Raw genomic sequence first — 23,717 nt, 5'->3', positions numbered from 1 at the left:
ACATAAATAGCACAAGTAATTTTAAGAGCCCCACAAACTTAGAAACACTTACAACTTTAATGAATGTGGATGACATTTTGAAAACATCATTCTAAAATTATTACTGACTAATTATAGTTTTGCCAAATCAGAAATTTACAAAGATGGAATTCTGTAACCCAGTATTGCCACTAAGCAATTATGAACCAAAGTTCTTTTTATTCTTAAAATATATTGAAGTACCCTGTAACCAAGCTGAATATTAGCTAATCTCAAATGGCAGACCTCATTCTCTGATTTCTAATATTGTATAATTTTGGCTACGTGGGAACCAACTCTTCTTCATCCCCTCCACAAATATATGGAGTTTGTCTTATCCTTTAACAAGTCTCAGTTCTTGAATGTACGTGTTCACTGTTGGCTGTCCTTTACCAATTGCTATTACTCTTGCCCATTACATTTTCTACATAATTCCCATTTTTTTCAGTGACTCTTTTTACCCATTTTCTCTACTGCAAATAATGGAGTATCTCATTGCAAATGGGCAAGTCATGTGCAAGTTGTCTCTGACCACAGAGAACTTCTCTTTTCCAGAAGTACCCTACTCATTACCTACCTATTCAATCTGATCATTTCTCCTGAAGCCTTTCCTTATAAAAAGGGTACTATGTTGTTGTCTACCATGGTTATTACTATAAAATATTTCTTAATTTTGTATCTGTGTGTTGTACCATGCTAAATCATTTATTACATCCTGTTAAAATGGTCTGATTACTGATATTTCAAAATAAAAAACTCCATAAGCAACAGTTGTACTTGAAGTGGAACAATTTTCCATAGACCATCTTATTAAAAGGGATTTATGTATACAGTTCCATTTTACATGTATAAGACAATGAATTTCCAGTTTACACATTGTTGCGTCCACCTCGACCAGCAAGAAAGATGCGACCTGAGCTCTTCCTTTTAGCAGTTTATTCAGGAACCTTTTGTTTAACAGTGTTTCTCCCTCCTGCTTCTCCCTCCTGCTTCTTCTCCCTGCTTCTCCTGCCTTCTGGCTTCTGCTGCTCCTGCCTCTCTGGAGCCCTTATTTAAGCCCCGCCTTCCTGCCATCTAAGCCCTGCCTTCCAGCCCACCCTCTGCCGTTAAGTACTTCCAAGCTTAGCCAATCCCAATGGGTCATGTGGCAAAAGTGGATAGGTCACCAGATGCGGAAGCAACCAATGGCAGAAAGCTTAGCCAAATGAGGGCTTGTTTATTTGCTCTCAGGGTGCAGCTGAAAACGGCTCTCCACAGTTCCCCTTTTTAGTTTTTACATGAAACAGGCAAGAGGAGAGGTCTGACCTCTGATGCTGGAAACAGGGACATTGTACTGATCCTCACTTAGGTGTCATCCACCCAAAGAGTTCCAGACCCATCCAATACCTTTTTCTCAGAGGTGGGGATCTGGGGTACCAACCCGCATGCAATCAGACATGCTCTTCTCAGGGCCTCTAGAAGCTGACCCGCAGTGCAGTGCTTCGCCTTGCAGCCTGAACGTGACAATCATTTTTGCATGACTGCCAGCCATGCCTGGGGAGACTGTCTGTCCTGCCTCAATGGCCGTAAATGCTTGCACAATCATGGCGGCATTTCTTCTCTGAGTGAACCTGATCCTGCATATATACCACAGGCCCACAAGGCAGACCAGCAATAGGATACCAACCAATCTAAGGGCAAAAATAGAACATCTAAACTTCTACTGGTACTAAAAAAAAATGAGAAAACACTCGAGCATTATGTCGTATCAGCATTGGTCTTGGAAACACTGACAGAATCCCCCATCTCGGCTCTGCTTGGCTCTCCACCAGGAACAGAAGAAGAAGGGTGCACAGGGCTCTCAGGCACGATCTCTCCATTCTGCGTGGCACACTTCCGCATCAATCACTCGGGGACTCACAGAGGCTCCAAACAATCCTGAGGAAAAACATAAACAGATCCCTTTGCCCACGCCAATGCTGGATTAGGACCATGCCATATGCCCGTGATTACATCCTTCCACTTCACAAATCCCTTCAAGGAACCTCTGCTGCACTGATGACGATCTGCAGCAGAAAGGCCACCTACATCCAAATTTCCTTCTACCTTTAATTCAAGAACTGGCCTTTGATCTAAATCCAGAGACAAGAATGTCAAATCTGTTCCTGTTGAGCCAAACCCTCTTCTAGCTGTCAAGAGTAGGTATGGCCCTCTCCCAGTTCTGGTCAGTGGGTCTCTCCACCTGACCCATTTAGCCCAGCAGGCATGGGAAAAGGTATCAACAGATACAAAAACATATTTAAGCTTTCTAAAAGAAGAATGATGAGTAACATCTATCTGCCATAAATGGTTGGATTGAAGTCCATGGGAGTTGCTCCCCAAGGTCTGGAGGGGAGGCACCTGGAGGAAAAGTTGGCAAGACTTGCATGTGTGGACAATCTTTTTAAGATCTTTCACTGGTATATGGGTATAACGGAGGCCCCTCCAGTTAGTTTGGGTCAAGAGGTGAAAGTGGGTGGCCTCCGAGACAGTGTGACATTGGAGTCCAGATGTGACCCGGTCAGCCAGGCTGTTTCCCTTTGACAAAAAGCTGAGAGATTTTGGTGACCTCTGAGATATTGAATATAAATGGGGATTTGTCTTTGTCTAAGGAGGGTACATGCTTGAGTCATCAAAGGGGATATTGGATTAGAATCCAGTGTTCTGTGAAACTGCCTAATATAGGCTTCAGGCAAATTGGGCAATAAGTTAACCACATATAAACTATCTGAAAACAAATTAAACATACCAGGGATGGAATTCAATGCTATCACTACAGCAAAGAGCTCTTTAAATTGGGCTGACCCCTCTATCTCATACACCTTAGAACTAACAGGTCCAGGTTCATCATTTTTCCCAAAAGAGGGATAGACGACCACTGAGGATCCCAGTCGCCCACCATCAGTAAAGACCGTAGGAGAATTAGGATCAGGTTTAGATAAAAAGAGTATGGGAAACATCCACTCTAACCTAGAAAATGAGCTCATCCATCTATGGGGACCAAAATTACAGTCAATCTCACCCGGGAAGCCTTTGAGGGCCAGGGCTATATGATCATTGTTTTTTTGTAGCCAGGTAACATCAACCATCCTGAGGGGAGTAACTATAGACTGAGGATTTGTTCTAAACAGTCTAATTGAAACATTTCTTCCCTTAAAGATACAATGTTGGTTCTGTTCCCCCTGCACTCCACAGTCCTCCTGGTAAAAGGCCATCCATTTAAGGAACATGGGTGAGGGGAACACAGCCTTGACCATTTCCTTCCAGTCTCTGAGGGTGAGAGCCTGGTGGTCAAAGCCCTCAAGGATGGTCTCTACCCAGGGTGAATGAGAGCCATCCTCTGCCACTACTTTCTTTAGTTTCCTAAGGTCTTGGGCTTTCCAGGGATACCAAGCTGCTGTCGGGGTTAACGTTAACCAGAAACAGGTGGCTAGTATCTTCCAAGCTGAATTTCCCCACCCCCACATAGGGCTGCGTGCTGAAGGCAGCTGTTGAGGGGAAACCTGAAAGGAGAATGTGGCTTTCCCCTCTTCCACAGGCTTACAACAGCGCTGATGTTCCAAACAGCTCCTAACGAGCTTCCACACAGGTCTTAAAAGCTCTTGAAGAGTCAGAAAAATTGAGTGCATGTTTACTTTTGTTACCCTTTTGTTGTTGTTACTTTTCTTTTACTTTCAGTTCGCTTCTCCTGGAAACTTTATCTCTCCTTCCATAGACTTTATTGTCTCTACTCCCAAGATCCTTATCATCCCAACTTACTTTGGGAACTTACCAGCCAGCTACCCAGACTGCAAAAGGTTCTGAGTCTCAAGAGGTATCCCTTCCCCGTACGGGCCACCAACTGTCCCGTCCACCTTGACCAGCAAGAAAGATGCTACCTGAGCTCTTCCTTTTAGCAGTTTATTCAGGAACCTTTTTTTAACAGTGTTTCTCCCTCCTGCTTCTCCCTCCTGCTCCTCCTGCCTGCTTCTCCTGCCTTCTGGCTTCTGCTGCTCCTGCCTCTCTGGAGCTGTTACTTAAGCCCCACCTTCCAGCCCACCCTCGGCCGTTAAGTACTCCCAAGTTTAGCCAATTGCAATGGGCCACGTGGCAAAAGCGAATAGGTCACCAGATGCGGAAGCAACCAATGGCAGCAAGCTTAGCCAAATGAGGGCTTGTTTACTCGCTCTCGGGGCGCAGCTGAAAATGGCTCTCCACAACACACAGGAATTAGTTTTCAGTGCTATGTTTCATTAGTTTTTAATTGTCATAATAATTATGCACAGAGAAACCCTGTCATGAAAATAAAAAAATAAGAAAAAAAAATAAAAATATCATGTGACTCTTTGGTACATGTCCAAATTGCATAGTGTCTAATCAGGATGAAGCTCATTAATCTCTTCAAATATTGGTCATTAAACTTTTGGCTATATATTTTTTTTTCCAAAAGCAAACTAGAAGAAATATCCACTACTATAACCATGTGACAGAGGAGTATGAAGGATAACCAATTCCAACCGAGAGGTCAAATTTTAAGTTCAGACTCCAGTTTAGAGAACCTGACCTAAGTCTGAACTTAGGTAAACTAACAGGCTGGTACCTAGCCCCCCAATAAAACCCAAGCCTAGCTCCAGTCTCTAGGCTAATCCCCAACAAGGCCAGTGTTCCCAGGTTACACCCTCAGCATGACTCCAGGTTATTTCCCCAACAAACCTCCACTCCCAGAATGACTCTCAGTAGCAGCCAGTGCTTGTGTACTCACCTCCTGCTTGTTGCTTACTATAAATCCTTGCCCTGATAGATATTTGGGGTTCCCCTACCACCAAAACTGTCCTGCATAATTGTAGTGCATTGGAGGGGCTGAGCTAGCTTGAATAAAGACCCTGCTCTGAGTTACATCAGATCGGCTCTGGTCTGTTTTTGCAGGGATCACTAACATTTCCCTGGCAGTACACAATGTGATTAGTGAGTGTCAGGGAGGCTCCATAGAAGGAACAATGTTTGAATGGACCTTCTGCAGAATGGCCAGCAGGCTAAAGTATGCATCAAGAAGCAAAGATATTGACAATGAATCCTCACACCTGGTTATTAGCCAATTCATAAAGGCACTAATAGCTTTTCTAGCAAATCTCCATACACTATTAAACAGAGACAAAGTCAATTCCTAGTAAACCCAATTAGGCAAGAAAACCTCAACTATACCATTTTAATGTGAATGGACTTTAATATTACAGAATTTTGCTGTTTTTTAAGCGTTAGATTAGTTCTAGAGTTATGCATATTTTAACAAGTATTATACTTCAGAATATAGGAAGATACTTCTTGTAGCCCGCGCAGTCATCTCACCGACAAGAAGACATGCGGACACTAGGATCCTTCTGCAACAACGTTTACTGCCCTCTTCCAGAGGGAAAAAAGGGGCCGAGCCAATAATCAGCACTGCTTATATACACCACAGTGCGGTGTGTCCGCCCACAGCGCTGCGTGTCCGCCCATGATTGGCTGTTTGCTCATCACCCCACGTGACGCCCCGGGATGGGCCATGACTCGGTGTCTTTTCATTCTATGCACATGCGCAAACAGTTGTTTACCAGGAGTTACAGCGGAAGTAGGTGCCATCTTGACATGGCGAATGCCTCTCCCGCTTGACCGCTCTCCACAACTTCTAGGTTAATTTCTATCACAGATGTAAATTTTTCATAATCATATAGCATGAGGAAAAATAATCATAAATGAAGGTAGAGCAGAATTGGCCAAGAAATATTTGCTTAAACTGTGCTTGGCATGGAGAAGGTCCTTGTTCTAGCCCTTATGTTTTTGTTTATGTTAAAAAATTGTCCATACTAGAGAATGCTATAATTGTACAATGCAGTGTTGTTGAATCAATGTCTATTATATTTAACATAAACATCTGTAATAGAGAAAATAGGTACTTGTCTATCTACTAATATTTTGAAAGTGATATATATGATACAAAAATACATGTATATTAAATGCATCTAAAAATACTTCTGTGACTTTAAAAATATGTTCCATTTTTGGTACATGTAGGGAAAAAATTCATTTTAATTGCTTTAACTTTATATTATACTGCTCTGTCTAAGAAAACAAACTTCTTTCTAAAGTTCTCATCTAAGCATATGAGTGTGCCTGACATTTCCACCTTAGATTGTATTAGCTAGCTTCTGTGTCAGTTGCCATTGTCAATACTCATGATGCATTGAAGAAACCTTAGTAGTGGCAGTAGGCACAGAGGATTTGATTGGCTAGTTGAGTAACTCTAAAGAATACTTTGAAGTTTGCTTCAAAAAACAGATTTTCTTTCTGTAAAGATTTCTCTCTCTCTCTCTCTCTCTCTTGTACACACACAAACACACACACACACACACACACACACACACACATATATATATGTATGTATGTATATGACTTTGTGGAAATACCAGATAAGCTAAATACTGTGTGAGTGCCCTAGTAGAGAAAGTTGAAAACATATAAAAGCATAATTCTTAGTTTGGAACTTTATTGTGGCTTAGGATAGAAAATCAGTAGCTTAAAATGTTGAAAAGAATTTTTGATTCATAAAGAAGTTTTTATCACTATTATAGACATTTTAATAAGTCCTGTGCATCTGAAAAGAAAGAGAAATGGCCTTAATATAAATGAGGTCTAGCTACAGCTATCTAGTATAAAACTTTAGAATTGTAATGTTTTATATTTAGTGTGTTTTTCCTTTGAACATTATTTGAGGCACCAGTGGCACAATGATCATCTTGTATTTAAAATAAGGTCCCATTTATCAATTATTCATCTTAGAGTGTAAGCTATTGGTGTTCTGTTCAGGCAATTATCTTTTGTATCAATGCATTCAAAGCTATTTCCTTTTTCTTCTATGAGATTTAGTGTATCTGGCTTTATGTTGAGGTCCTTGATCCTGTTGGACTTGAGTTTTGTGCAGGATGATGACTATAGATCTATTTCCATTCTTCTACATGAACTCATCCACTTACACCAGAACCATTTATGGAAGATACTTTCTTTTTTCCATTGTATGGTCTTTGCCTTCATTATCAAAAATCAAGTGTCCATAGGTATGTGGATATATTTCTGTATCTTTGACTTGGTTTCATTGATCAACCTGTCTGTTTATATACCAATACCATGAAGGTTTTGTTTTGTTTTATTTTTTTTGTTTTCATTTTGTTCTGTTTTGTTTGTTTGTTTTTATCACTTTTGCTGTTTAGTACAGTTTTAGGTCAGGGATAGTGATTCTCTCAAAAAATTTTTATTGTTCAGGATTGTTTTGCCTAACCTGGGTTTTTGTTTTGCCATATGAAGTTGAGGATTGATTTTCAAGGTCTGTAAAAAATTGTCAAGTTTCATGGTGATTGCATTGAATATGTAGATTGCTTTTGGTAAAATGGCCATTTTACTATCTTAATCCTACCAATCCATTATCATGGAAGATCTTTCCATCTTCTGATATCTTCTTTAATTTCTATCTTCAGGTACTTGACATTCTAGACATATACATTTTTTACTTGCTTAGTTAGAGTAACACCAAGATACTTTAAATTATTTGTGACTACAGTAAAGGGTGTTGTTTCCCTAATTTCTTTCTCAGCCCATTTATAATTTATATAAAGAAAGTCTAGAAAGTCTACTGCTTTCTTTTTTTCAGTCCTCTCTAACTTCTCTTTTTTTAAATTAATCACTCCATTCATTTACATCTCAAATGATATCCCACTTCCTGGTTACCCCTCCACAAATCGACCATCCTACATCCACCCTCTCTTCCCTCCCCTATGAGTGCATTCCTCCAACTACACACCCTTTCCCACCCCATCCTTTCAGCATCCCCCTATGCTGGGGCATCAAACCTCGACAAGATCAAGGGCCTCCTCTCCCATTGATGTCAGACAAGGCCATCTTTTGCTACATATGTATCTGGAACCATGCATCCTTCCCTGTACACTGGTTGGTTGGTGGTCTAGTCTGTGGGAGGACCAGGTGGTCTAGCCAACCAATGTTGTTCTTGTTATGGAGTTGCAATCCCCTCCATTCCTTCACTCCTTCTGTCAGCTTCCCCACTAGGGTCCCTGAGCTTAGTCTGATGGTTGACTGCAAGCATCCACATCTGCATTTGTCAATTTATGGCTGAAACTCCCTAGGAACAGCCACACTAGGTTCCTGTCAGCAAGTGGCTCTTGGCAATGGCAACAGTGTCAGTTTTGGTGTCTGCAAACAGAATGGATCCCCAGGTAGGGCAGTCCCTGAGTGGCTCTTTCCTTGAGTTTCTGTTCCATTTTTGTCCCTGTTCCTTCTTTGGACAGGAACGTTTTGGGTTAAAGACTTTGAGATGGATGGGTGGCTCCATCCCTCAGTCAGGGCCATGCCAGTTTACTGGAGGTGATCTCTACAGGTTCTATCTCTTCTGTGCAAATTTCAGCTAAAGGCACCTTCGTTGGGTCCTCTCGTTTCTCTGGATTCTGGAACCCTCCACTGGCTATCACTAGTTCCTCATTTACTGCTACATACTTCTATTCAATTTCTTGACCCTCTGTACCTCTTTCCTGTCCTTTCTAGTACTTGTCACCTTCTTGTTTCTTCCCACTCCTTTCTCTTTCCCAGTTAGCCCCCTCTTCGACCTCCTGTGATCATCCTGTTCCCCTCTCAATACAGGACTGAAGGAAGCATCCATACTCCTAGGTTCTTTACTTCTAAGTTCCATATGGTCAGAGACAGCTGGATTCTGAGGAGTTCTGACTCAACCAGAATCACAGAAAGGAAAACCTTGGAAAGAGATCAGGAGCCATAGATGCAAGCATCACCAACAGAATGTAAGAGATAGAAGAGAGAATCTCAGGGGCACAAGATACCATAGAAAACATTGACACAACAGTCAAAGAAATTTCAAAATGCAAAAAGTCCTAACCCAAAACTTCCAGAAAATCCAAGACACAATAAGAAGACCAAACTTAAGGACAATAGGTATAGAAGAGAGCAGAGATTCCCAACTTAAAGGGCCAGTAAATATCTTCAACAAAAATATAGACGAAAACTTCCTAACCTAATGAAAGAGATGCCCATGAAAATACAAGAACCCTACAGAAGTCCAAATAGACTGGACCAGAAAAGAAATTCCTCCTGTCACATAATAATCAAAACACAAAATTCATTAAGTAAAGAAAGAATATTAAAAACAGTGAGGGAAAAAGATCAAGTAACATATAAAGGCAGATATATCAGAGTTACACCAGACTTCTCAACAGAGACTATGAAAGCTAAAAGATCCTGGGCATATGTCATGCAGACCCTAAGAGAACATAAATACCAGCCCAGACTACTATACCCAGCAAAAGTATGAATTAGCATAGACAGAAAAAATAAGATATTCCATGAGTAAACCAAATTTATACAATATGTTTCCCCAAATCCAGTTGTACAAAAGAAAATAAATGGAAAACACCAACACAAGGAGGAAAACTACACCCTATAAAAACAAGAAAGTAATCTTTTAACAAACACAAAAGAAGATAAGCACACAAAAGTAATTCCACCTCTAACAACAAAAATAATAGGGAGTAACAATCACTTTCCCTTAATATCTCTTAATATCAATGGACTCAATTCCCCTAAAAAAAGACATAGACAAACAGACTGGAAATGTAAACAGGATTCAATATTTTATTGCATACAGGAAACCCACCTCAGTGACAAAGACATATACTATCGCCGAGTGAATGTTTGGAATACAATTTTCCAAGCAAATGGTCCCAGGAAACAAGCTGGAGTAGTCATTATAGTGTCAAATAAAATCGACTTTCAACTAAAAGTCATCAAAAAGAATAAGGAAAGACACTTCATACTGGTCAAAAGAAAAATCTACCAAGATGAACTCTCAATTCTGAACATCTATGCTCCAAATGCAAGGGCACCCACATTCATAAAAAAAACTTTCCTAAAGCTCAAAGCATACATCGCACCCCACACAATAAGAGTGGAAGACTTTAACATGCCACTCTCAGCAAAGGACAGATCATGGAAACAGAAACTTAACAGAGACACAGTGAAACTAACAGAAATAATGAACCAAATGGATCTAATAAATATTTATAGAACATTTCATCCTAAAGCAAAAGAATATACTTTTTTCTCAGTACCTTATGGTACCTTCTTCAAAACTGACCATATAACTGACAACAAAACAGGCCTCAACAGATTTAAGACGATTAAAATAATCCCATGCACCCTATCAGATCACCACAGACAAAGGGTACTCTTAAATTCCAACATAAACAACAGAATACACATATATATGTAGAAAATGAACAATGCTCTACTCAATGATAACTTGGTCAAGGAAGAAGTAAAGAAATAAATTAATGACTTTTAGAATTTAATGAAAATAAAGACATATCATACCAAAAATTATGGGACACAATGAAAGCAGTAGTAAGAGGAAAACTTACAGCTCTAAGTGCCTCCAAAAGATAACTGGAGAGAGCTTACACTAGCAGCTTGACAGCAGACCTGAAGGATCTAGAACAAAAAGAAGCAAATAAACCCAAGAAGAGTATATGGCAGGAATTAATCAAACTCAGGGAAGAAATTAACCAAGTAGAAACAAAAATAACTATACAAAGAATCAACAAAACCAGGAGCTGGTTCTTTGAGAAAATCAACAAGATAGATAAACCCTTAGCCTGACTAACCAGAGGGCAGAGACAATATCAAAATTAAAAAAAATTAGAGACATAACAACAGAAACCATAGTAATTCAAAAAATTATCAGATACTTCTACAAAAGTTCAATTAAATTGGATATTCTGGATGAAATGGTCAATTTTCTAGATACCTACAAGGTGCTAAAGTTAAAACAGGATCAGATAAACAATCTTAAACAGTCCCGTAACCCCTAAAGAAATAGGAGCAGTAATTAACAGTCTCCCAACCAAAAAAGCGCAGGACCACATGGGTTTAGTTGAGAATACTATCAGACTTTTAAAGAATACCTAATACCAATTCTCTTCAAACTACTCTTCAAATTCAACAATATAGAAACAGGAGGTACACTATCCAATTTATTCTATGAAGCCACAATTACACTTATACTTAAACCACACAAAGACCAAACAAAGAAAGAGAACTTCAGACCAATCTCCCTTATAAACATTGATGCAAAAATACTCAATAAAATTCTTGGCAACCAAGTCCAAGAACGCATCAAAATGATCATTCACCACCATCAAGTAGGCTTCATGCCAGGGATGCAGGGAAGGTTCAGTCCATCCACATAATCCATTATATAAACAAACTCAAAGAAAAAAACCACATGATCATTTTATTAGATACTGAGAAAGCATTTGACAAAATTCAGCATCACTTCATGATAAAAGTCTTGGAAAGAAACATAGTAAAGTAATATACAAAAAACCAGTAGCAAACATCAAACTGAATGGAAATGAAGCAATCCCATTAAAATCAGGGACAGCCCACTCTTTCTAGCCAGGGCAATTAGACTACAAAAGTAGGTCAAATAGATACAAATTATAAAGGAAGAACTCAAAATATCATGATTTGTAGATGATATAATAGCATATTAAGTGACCCAAAAATTTCTACCAGAAAACTCCTAAACCTGAAAAACAACTTCAGCAAAGTAGCTGGATATAAAATTAAGTCAAACAAATCAATAGCCTTCTTCTACTCAAAGGATAAAGAAACTGAGAAAGAAATTATTGATGATACCCTTCACAATAGTTACAAGTAATAAAACATACATTGGTGTGACTTTAACCAAGTAAGTAAAAGATCTGTATGACAAAAACTTCAAAACTCTGAAGAAAGAAATCAAAGAAGACCTCAGAAGATAGAGAGATCTCCCATGCTCATGGATTGGCAGGATTAATACAGTAAAAAAAAAATGGCCATCTTGTTGAAAGCAATCTACAGATTCAATGAAATCCCTATCAAAATTCCAAATCAATTCTTCATAGATTTAGAAAGAGCAATTTGGAAATTCATTTCGAATTACAAAGAATCCAGGATAGCAAAAAGTATTCTCAGCAATAAAAGAATTTCTTTGGGATTCACCATCCCTGACCTCAAGCTGTATTACAGAGCAATAGTTATAAAATCTGCATGGTATTGGTACAGAGACAGACAGGAAGATCAATGTAATAGAATTGAAGACCCAGAAATGAACTCACAAACCTGTAGTCACTTGATCTTTGACAAAGGAGCTAAAATCATCCAGTGGGAAAAAGATAGTGCTGGTTCAACTGGTAGTCAGCATGTAGAAAAATGCAAATTGACCCATTCTTTTTTTTCTTTTTTGTTTATTAGATATTTTCTTTATTTACATTTCAAATGTTCTCCTTCATCCTGGTTTCCCCTCAGAAACATCTCTATTCCCTCCCCCCTCACCCTGCTAACCAACTGACCCTCTCCCACTTCCTGGCCCTGGAATTCCCCTATGCTGTAGCATAGTTTTCACAGGACCAATGGCCTCTCCTCCCATTGATGACCAATTAGGCTATCCTCTGCTACATATGCAATTGGAGCCACGGGTCCCTCCATGTGTATTCCCTTTTTGGTGGTTTAGTCCCTAGGAGCTCTGGGGTACTGGCTAGTTCATATTGTTGTTCTGCCTATAGGGCTGCAAACCCCTTCAGCTCCTTCAGTCTTTTCTCTAGCTCTTTCACTGGGGACCCTGTGTTCAGTCCAACGGATGGCTCTGTGCATCCACTTCTGTATTTGTCAAGCACTGGCATAGCCTCTCAGGAGACAGCTATATCAGGGTCCTACTAGCAAGCACTTGTTGGCATCCACAATACCGTTTGGGTTTGGTGATTGTATATGGGATGGATCCCCAGGTGGGGCAGTCTCTGGATTTTCCTTCCTTTGGTCTTGCTTCACACTTTGTCTCTGTAACTTCTTCCATGGGTATTTCCCCCTTTCTAAGAAGGATTGAAGTATCCATACTTTGCTCTTCCTTCTTCTCAGGTGACAGAAGATGTAGGCTAGGTTGTGGAGAAAGAGGAACACTCCTTCATTACTGGTGGTGTTGCCAGCTGGTATAACCACTCTGAAAATCAGTTTGGCAGTTCCTCAGAAAATTGCACTACCTGAAGACCCAGCAATATCACTCCTGGGCATATACACAGAAAATGCTACAACATGTAATAAGGACACCTGTTATACTCTGTTCATAGCAGCCTTATTTGTAATAGCCAGAAGCTAGAAAGAACCCATATGTCCCTCAGAGGAATAGATACAGAAAATATGATATATTTATACAATGTAGTACTACTCAGCTATTAAAATGGTGAATTTATGAAATTCTTAGGCAAATGGATGGATCTGGAGGATATTATCTTGAGTGAGGTAACCCAATCACAAAAGAACACATATGGTATGCACTCACTGATAAGTGGATATTAGCCCAGAAGCTTAGAATACCCTAGATAAAATTGAACCATTCTTATCTCCTTTTACAAAGCTCAAGTCCAAGTGGACCAAGGACTTCCTCATAAAACCAGATACACTGATACTTATAGAAGAGAAAGTGGGGAAGAACCTCAAACACATGGGCATAGGGAAAATATTTCTGAACAGAACACCAGTGGCTTTTTCTGTAAAAATCAAGAATCTAGGATTGGGACTACATAAAATTGCAAAGTTTCTGTAAGCCAAAGGACACTGTCAGTAGGGCAAAAGGGCAACCAACAGATTGGGAAAAGATCTTTACCAATACTATATCCAATAGAGGGCTAATACCATATATATATATACATATATATACATATATATGTATATATATATCTGTATGTATGTGTTGAACTCAAGAAGTTAGACTCCAGACGAACAAATAACCCTATTAATAAATTACGTACAGAGCTAAACAAAGAATTTTCAACTGAGGAATATTGAATGGCTGAGAAGCACCTAAAGAAATGTTCAACATGCTTAGTCATCAGGAAAATGCAAATCAAAACAACCCTGAGATTCTACCTCATACCAGTCAGAATGGCTAAGATCAAAAACTCAGGTGTCAACAGATGCTGGTGAAGATATGGAGAAAGAGGAATACACCTTCATTCCTGGTGGGAATTCAAGCTGGTATAACCCCTCTAGAAATCAGTTTGGCGTTTCCTCAGAAAACTGGACATAGTACTACCTGAGGACCCAGCTATACCATTCCTGGACACATACCCAGAAGATGCTCCAACATGTAATAAGGACACATGCTCCCTTTTGTTCATAGCAGCCTTATTTATTTTTATTTTATTTTATTTTTTCGTTTCCTAGGATGCCATGGCCAGTGAGCAGTAGAGGGTAGGGTGGTGAGCAGGAGGAGTGGGGGAGGGAATGGAGGTTTGTTTTTGTTTTTGTTATTTTATTTTATTTTTATATTTTGGAGGGGAACCTGGGAAAGCAGCCTTATTTATAATAGCCAGGAGCTGGAAAGAACCCAGATGTCCTTCAACAGAGGAATGAATACAGAAAATGTGGTTCACTTATACAGTGGAGCACTACTCAGCTATTAAATATGATGAAATCATGAAATTCTTAGGTAAAGTGATGGATGTGAAGCATATCTTTCTTAGTAAGGTAACCCAAATGCAGAAGAACATAAATGGTATATACTCACTAATAAGTGGATACTAGCCCAATATCTCCAAATAACCAGGATACAATTCATAGACCACATGAAGCTCAATAAGAAGGAAGAACAAAGTGTGGGTGCTTCAGTCCTTCTGAGAAGGAGAATAAAATACTCACAGGAGCAAATATGGAGTTATAGTGTTGAGTAGAGACTGAAGGAAAGGCCACCCAGAGATTTTCCCACCTGAGGATTTATCCCACATATAGTTACCAAACCATGGTGAACTGTATTCAAATGTAATGAAAACTGGCAAATAACTATAATGTAATGAAATGCATGTTAAACTAAGTTGACTTTGGAAATTACCTTTTATTAATATATTAAATTAGACTGGTATCAGAGAATTTTTTTATAATAAAACAATTGCTAAATGACATGTTCTTACACTATACTCTTACTGGAGAAATCTCTGATATCTGACAATGAATAATAAAGGATTAGAAAAAGTGTGAGTTCTTTGGTTTGTTGTTGTTGTTTGTGTTTTGGCCTATGCAAGACTTTAAAGATAATAATTATAGCCATAGTTTAAACCCATCCATGTAAATCTTGTATGTTACTGCTTATTCATAAATTGCATATATTTACTTACCTATTTGCCTATCATGTAAACAGTGTTCACTATCTTCACTCAGGGCAATTCATTTATTTTTCTTGATTTTTTTTTTGAGATAAAAATTTTATTATGTAGCTGATGCTTTCCTGGAAATCAATATACAGGTTAGGCTGGCCTTAAACTTAGAGGTGATCAGCTTGCCTCTGTCTCCCCAGTGGTAGTATTAAAATTATTTGCCACTATGCCTGGGGCACTCAACATAATTTGCATTTTCTATGCATATTGAGATTATACTATTTTAATTCATCATATTTCTTTTGTAAAAATTAAAATTTTATAGATTTTTCAAGAAAGATTAAATTCACATCTAAGACATTATTATTTCCCCCAAATCTACTCTGATCTCTAGTTTTTATAGTCTCTCCATTTATTCCATGTTATTCCTAATGAACTTTGCTGAGTAGAGAAGTTATTCATGTAAGAAAGTGATTTCCTTTTTGAAACTGCATTAGTAGTCTCAGGAAAGGCAAAATTATGGCCTGAAATGTACTTTCTTCTCTTAGCTAATTTTGGTATTGTTAAACTGAGCAATATTGTCCAAACATTAAATTCAAAACAAACTTAAAGCAAAAATATCTATGATCTGAATTATCCTTAAATATACCAAATTGTGAATACATGAAACAACCCTCTCAAAGTTGGAGTGGTAATGCCATTGACTCTCCACTATTAAGGAACAGTGGAGGGGAATAAAAAGAAGACAGATGAGGCTACAGATATAGTTTGGTGGGTCACAGGTCTTGCCGAATATGTGTGGTAGAATGTTCAGACAGTCAAAAGTGATTCTAATACATAAATTCTGGGGATCAGAAACAGAAGGATAACTTTTGGAGTTGCTGGGTTTGAGCCTACCTTTGAATTCAGTAAAAGATTATGGATCAAAGGAATAAAGTGGAGATTGTTAATGTAGGGAGTTTGAAAACTGGGCCCTGTGCATGAGCATGCACACCCACAGGCATAAATATCACATAGAGATATAACACACACACACACACACACACACACACACACACACACAAACACACTTAAGATAGATTAAAAGACATTTGTAGTGGCCATTACTGTTTTCTTTGGAGATTCAGTTGCTTTTTTGTTTTTGTTTTGTTTTCCCCTTCTGAAAACTGTCTTATGAGAGGATGTTTTGGTTGAAGCAGAGAACAGACACATCATGCTTTTCTGGAAAAATGGCATGTGATGTTTGCTAGAATGGATGCTTGAGAGAACACATGATGTTTGGAAGGGTATATATACATAACCCCACAGACAGTGGGCTATGCAGTGTGGCATTGCTATGCCTTACTACTCTTTGCTAGTCTTTATCAGGTTTTGCTGACACTCATGTTTGCTGATGACAGTGTGGCATTGGTTTGCCTTGCCTTCTTCACTGACTTCAAAGAGAGGAACACACCAAAGAACTTTTGATATTCTGGTAGGTTCTTGCTTCTTCTATAGATTCAGGATATTTGGCAGAACCTCACAGTTTTTTTTTTCTGGTTTAAACTGTCAATGATGACTCATGAATGGTATTTGTGAGTGGGTTGAACTACTGCTGCTGGTTCATGTGAATTCAATCCTGCTATCTTGACAGTGAAAACTGGTATGTCTCCAAAGAACTATTTTTGAACAGGTCCACATCCCCCTTTGTCCTATTAACCTTTCCTTTGCAGTATCTCTGGTGGGTGGTGGGCTAGAGGGGATATTAATGCATTTAAGATCCTTTTTTAAAGTAAGTTTTGAAAAATACAAGCCTGCAGACATGTATTATACTTAATGGAAAAAAACAGTGGACAAGTAAAACAATGGTGATATTAATACACATGCTAACACAAAACAAGGAAATCTCCACTGGGGCTATCATCTCTAGACAGAGAACTACAGAAAATTATCGTGTGGGTTATTAGGGATATGTATTTATCCAGTTTCTCTTGAAAAGAAAATAGAAGAGTTTAGGTATCAAAATATCCTGGGAAATAGATCTTGGTTTATAATTGTAATTAGCAAATTGCATATCAATGAGATTTATGTAATTATGACTATTAAAAAGCAAACCACTTTCATTGTTCCTTGCTTAGCTTTAGGCATTAGCACACGACTGTCGTGAGTGATATCTTTGACCCTCTTCTTTGTATAATGACTACAAATCAAAGCAATCATTTTTGATGTGTCACTTTCTTAGCTGTGACATTCTGCTGAGTGGATTTTGTTGTTGTTGTTGAAAGTAATAGATTTTCCATTATTAAAGATGTTAGCATCTTGGTTATTTTCCATTTAGGTTTTTGTGAAAAATTTGGGTATTATCATTTACATATCCTCCAAGGGATGAGAACTGCTTTGCTTGGTTCAAGTTATTGCAATTCACCAACCCTTACAGTGTGTATCATTTTTGTTTGGTTTTCTATACATTCTTTGAAAAATGTTCAAAGTGTATTGATGGTATTTACTGGTTACATACTGAGACTGCTTTTATAATGTAAGACTAAGGGGAGAAAATTTTAACTTTCTGCTTTTCTTTCTTAGATCATGTATTTCTACTCTCTTATTTATAAATAAATATTAATGCTCAAGCCATCTCATAGTAAATACATCTTAAAACATTAAGGCATTTCCTCTGTAAAAGGAACTGCCTACAGGGGACCTTAGCAGCATGTTTTTTGGTCTGGAATTAGGAACCACATTGTCACTCTAAAAGAGTGAATAATTTTCCAGGCAGAGGCTTGTTTTATACATTTCAGCTTATCACAATTCTATGGTCTTCAGTTGCAAAATGTCTGATGCCAGCATATTTGACTGATGAAATATAATTAGGTTGCTACAATATGAGATGTTTTTAACCAATATGTTTTAAAAACAAGTAAGAATAGAAAACAATTTAACTAAAGAGATTGTAGGTAAAGTAGGATATTTAAAAATAGCAGTAAAATTCTTGAGTCATTCCTGTGCAGCCTGGGCTTGCCTTGCCAGGCTGACATGGTTCAGGCATATGCTGCTCTGTACTACTACTTGGCTTTTTAGTAAAGTTGCTGGAGGAAGTGCACAATGGAAAGGAAAAAGTGGAGACCACTGCCTTTCAGGTCAAAACTGTCCTGCTCATTCTCCTCATCATTATTTTCTATTCAAACAAGGAAATTACCACTTGGGAGATGCTTCTGATGTCTTGGACAAGATTAGGAATGACAGTCTGACAGAGCCTTCCAAGTTTAACAGCAAGAAATAGCTGAAAATTGACCTTATCCTCAACCCTCAGGCATGTATATTGACTTTGGTAGACACAGACACTGGCATGACCAAGGCTGACCTCATAAATAGCTTGGGAACTATTGCTATGTCTGGCACAAAGGCACTAATGGGGGCTGGTACAGACATCTCCATGATTAGGCACTTTTGGCATTGGATTCTACCTGTCCTATTGAGTGACAGAGAAAGTGGTTGTGATTCCAAAGCACAACGATGATGAGCAGTATTTCTGGGAGTCTTCTGGTGGTGAATCCTTCACAGTTCATGCAGACCATAGTCAGCCTATTGGCCAGTATACTAAAGTGGTCAAAGAATATCAGGCAGAATACTTAAGGGAGAGAAGGGTCAAGGAAATGGTGAAAAAATACTCACAATTTATAGACTACCACATCACCGTCTACTTTGAGAAGGAATGAGAGAAGGAGATCAGTGATGATGAGGCAGAGGAAGAGAAAGGTGAGAAAAAGGAGGAAAATAAGGACTATAAAGAGCAGTCTAAGATTGAAGGCATGGGATCTGACAAGAAGAATGACAGCAGCAAAAATAAGAAGAAAATGAAAATTAAGGAGAGAAATATATTGATCAAGACTAGGTAAATAAGACTAAGTCTATTTGGACCAGAAACCCAGATGATATCACTGAAGAAAAACATGATGAGTTCTATAAGAGACTCACCAACAATTGGAAAGACCACTTGCCAGACAAGCACTTCTCTGTTGAAGGTCAATTGGAATTCACTACACTGCTCTTCATTCCCTGGCAAACTCCCTTTGACATTTTTGAAAACAACAAACATAACATCAAATTGTATGTCTGTCACATGTTAATCATGGGCAGCTGTAGTGAGCTGATATATGACTACTTCAGCTTTAACTGTGGTGTGGTTGACTCCAAGGTCCTGGCCCAGAACATTTCCTGAGAAATGTCCCAGCAGAGCAAGATCCTGAAAGTTATCAGCAAAAACATTATGAAGACATGCCTTGAGCTCTTCTCTGAGTTGGCTGAAGATGAAGAGAATTACAAAAAAAAATTATGAGGACTTTTCCAAGAATTTAAAGCTAGGAACCCATGAAGATTCCACTAATCATTGCCACCTCTCTGAGTTCCTTCCCTATCACACCTCTCAGTCTGGAGATGTGATGACTTCCCTGTATGAATACATGCCTTGCATGAAGAAGGCACAGAAGTCCATCTTCTATTTCACTGGTGAGAGCAAAGAGCAAGTGGCCAATGTTGTCTTTGTGGAATGTGGGCCAAAGTGGGTCTTTAAGATAGTGTATATGACTGAGCCTACAGGTGAGTACTGCATGCAGCAGCTCAAGGAATTTGATGGAAAAAGCCTGGTGTCAGTGACTAGGGAGTGCCTAGAACTACCAAAAGATGAGGAAGAAAATGGAGGAGAGCAAGTCAAAGTTTTAAATTCTGCAAGCTCATGAAGAAGATCTTGGGCAAAAAGGTTGAAAAGGTAACAATCCCTAATAGGATTGCAGCTAACCCAACTGCATTGTGACAAGTATTTACAGATGGACCGCCAACATGCAGAGGACCATGAAGGCCCACTTTTTAAAGGGATTTGAGTAAAACAATGAGCTAAATGACCAAAACAGACACATATGGTTTGAAGTCCAAAGTTCAAAGTCTTAATAAATTTTCATAAGAAGAAATATTCTGAGTTAAATGGTATCATTACAGAACAACTCTACAAAGCACTACATGATGGGGAAAAAACAGGCAGAGAATAATCCTGAAAACATTCTTGTGGAGACATGGTTGTCAAAGGTAGAGACAGATAAAAATGAGAAAACTGTCAAGGACCTGGTGGTGCTTATGTTTGAAACTGCTCTGGAGAGGTAACATGTCTTACATACTGCATTTACAGTTAGCAATCTGATAGAGATGAACTATTTCTGCCTGCTTGCTTTTTATCTTGTTTCTTTCTTTGTTTCTTTGTTTCTTCCTCCCTCCCTCCCTCCCTCCCTCCCTCCCTCTCCCTCTCTCTCTCTGTCTCTCTCTCTCTCTCTCTCTCTTTCTTTCTTTCTTTCTTTCTTTCTTTCTTTCTTTCTTTCTTTCTTTCTTTCTTTCTATTACTCTGAAACCCCAACGTAAGAAATGGTATTGCCCATTGATAAAATGAACTCCCCTATCTTAGTTTACCCAGTCTAGAAATGACCTCACGTATGTATGTGTCTATAAATATATATTTACAGGTAAATATTCATACTTTTAAGTTAAAAGATAATTCTGAAACAAGGCCCTTTGATTGTTCCTTGAAACTACACTTACCAATCAGGTACAAATCCTTCATTTCCATTCTGAGAATGAAAAATTGAGTTAAAATAGACATAAACAATATTTAAATTTTTTGCTAATTGTGTATGGTACTTGTGTAGGAAAGAATAAAGGATGAAATCTAGGAGGAATAAGGTTAAAAAGAAAGTGTAAGTGTGTGAAGAGGCAAAGAGAATACAGGATATTAGTTCTGTCATTGAAAGAAGTGAAACTGCCTATTTACAATTTAAGACATCTTTAGTTTAAACTTCAGCTAAACTTTCCTATACTCTTAAGGTAAAGAGCAAGTTTTGATTTGCACAGAATAATTTGAATGACCTGGTTGAGAGACGGGGTGATTAGTATAAGAATGTATTCTGAAACCTAATTTTATGAGACTCACTGAACTCTCTGAAGTTGTTAAGAAGGCATGAGAATGAAAGTTTGAAACTTTGCATTTATGTACCAATTCAGCTCATGAATTTTCCATCTCACTGTTTTCTATTAAAGAGGAAAATGTTGAAGGACTCTTTCTTTAAAGTATCCTGTATTGACAGGTTTAATTAGAGTGTGATAAATCTTTTCTAGTGAAGTAGAGGATGTGTAGGGTGTAAATGATGAAGTTCCAAGAGAACTTCGTAAACACTGGATATGTAATCATTATTTAACTATTTATGTAGAGAGAAACTTGTTTCCAAAATATTTATTTTATGATCATTCCTACCTAAAAGAACATTTAAAGCAAAAATTTCTTGTTAATGGAACTAAGAAAATCACTGTTACTATTTGATAGCCACAAAATAAGAAATTTTAAGAGTATATTTCCATAGTTTTTAGTTAGTAAATAGCAGCATAGATACAAAAAATATCCTTCATCATATGAACATATAGACATACTCTCCTGAAAGGAGTCAATAAAAATACATAAAATGATAAATTATAATATATTTAGAATTTTAGTAGTTTCTCATATTCTTTAAAAGCTACATATTAACTTTGGGTAGGGAATTTTAATAGACATGAAAGATAAAATCTATGTTATACATTTAATTTGACATTGAAAATCAAAAAGTAATTTATACCTCTGACTTTATTGTATGTCAAAAAATACATAATCTCTCTACTTTATCCTTTATATGTTTACTAAAGTCTAGTCATTCATTAAGAATAATGTTAAATATCCCACTTTCTATCAGCTTGAAATGAACATGTCATAATTAAATATTCTTTATTCTGACTTTACATGATATTCTATCTTTCATAATATTTGAGCTTTCTTGGAATTTATGTTATCTGTTTTTATCATCTCAATAACATCTTTCTTACAAGAAACTATGTTCACATATGAAAAGAATATGAGAGAAATGTTCATATATTGCAAGTGTACAAAAGTATAACTAAGTGAAATAAATATATAAACTGATATTGGATATTAACTCCAGAGTTCATTCTGTACATTGGATAGCTGGCTTCTTTTAATTAAGAACTATGTTCAAGAGTCTCTGACACTTGTCCTAAAAAGTCAAATATGTTCATCCTGAAACATTAATTAGTTTATTTTTATTTTTTTTATTTTTTTTAATTATTTTTGTTTTTCGAGACAGGGTTTCTCTGTGTAGCCCTGGCTGTCCTGGAACTCACTCAGTAGACCAGGCTGGCCTCGAACTCAGAGATCCACCTGCCTCTGCCTCCCAAGTGCTGGGATTAAAGGCATGCGCCACCACCGCTCAGCAATTAGTTTATTTTTAATTAATTATTTTGTTTAAAATTTATTGCACATAATTTAGGTTTCAAATATTATGTTGTACAGTATATCTTTCTGCCTAATATAACTTCTAGGGCAATGCATATTATTGCAGATGTTAGAATAATTCTGTAGTGACTGAATAATGTCCACTGTATACATATATAGAGTATTATATTGATCCACTTATGAGTTAATGGAGAGATGGTTTCAATATATTAGTCATAACTGATGATGACTATAAACACAATCATTAAACAATCTCCAGAAGGTGATAGTTTTGATTTATTTGTATATACCAGAAAGAAAATCCTAGGGCTTACAGTGAAAAAATTTTAGACAGAGCCCCTGTACTACAATTTATAACATTCATATCAATTTCAATGTATAAAATATGCTATTATTTTTTCCATAACTTTGTTACAATATTTGTTACATTTAGATTTTCTTACTAATAACCATACCATTTTATGCTAAAAAACCAACAAGAGACCTACCACTACCATTTAGGAAGAAATTTTCTGGGTGCTGGGGTTTTCTACAAGGTTATACATGTAAAATATAAAGATCCTTGGCCTTTCCTAAGAAATGATTATAGTGGAAAACTTTAAGAGACTTTAAACACTTTTGAGTTTAGCTACCTATTTATTTGTTTATTTTATTTATTTATTTATTTATTTATTTATTTATTTATTATGTTTAAATTTTGGCAGTCCAAAGCTGACTGGAATATTTTCTTTTTAAGTGGGGGCATCTGAACACCATTCTTTCTGTTTCTTTAGTCTTCCTATTCTACTCTCCTCTACCAGAAAAAGCACTTTTTTCTTTTTCTTCCTGTTCTTTCTTAATATTCATTCATTCATTCATTCAGTTATTCATTCATTCATTTTTATTAGATATTTTCTTTATTTACATTTCATATGATATCTTCTCTCCTGGGTTCCCCTCCAGAAAACAAACAAACAAACAAAAACAAACTTGTTCCCTCCCCCTGCTCACCAACCCACCCTCTCCCGCATCCTAGCCCTGGCATTCCCCTACACTGGGGCATAGAACCTTCACAGGACCAAGGGCCTTTCCTCCCGTTGATGACCAACTTGGCCATCCTCTGCTATACACATGTTGCTGGAGCCATGAGTACCACCATGGACCACCATGTGTGCTCTTTGGTT

At 37.7% G+C, this 23,717-nt stretch overlaps 1 pseudogene; it reads left to right on the top strand.

The window, feature by feature from the left end:
* Window positions 1–10,853: 10,853 nt before the first annotated feature.
* Window positions 10,854–20,387, top strand: LOC116083291 (annotated as a pseudogene).
* The last annotated feature ends 3,330 nt before the right edge of the window (window positions 20,388–23,717 follow it).

This window comes from Mastomys coucha, unplaced genomic scaffold (genome assembly GCF_008632895.1).
Source record: "Mastomys coucha isolate ucsf_1 unplaced genomic scaffold, UCSF_Mcou_1 pScaffold8, whole genome shotgun sequence".
Taxonomy (NCBI): Eukaryota; Metazoa; Chordata; class Mammalia; order Rodentia; family Muridae; genus Mastomys; species Mastomys coucha.
Note: the sequence above shows the minus strand (reverse complement) of the source record. Positions and strands in the feature narration are given on the sequence as shown.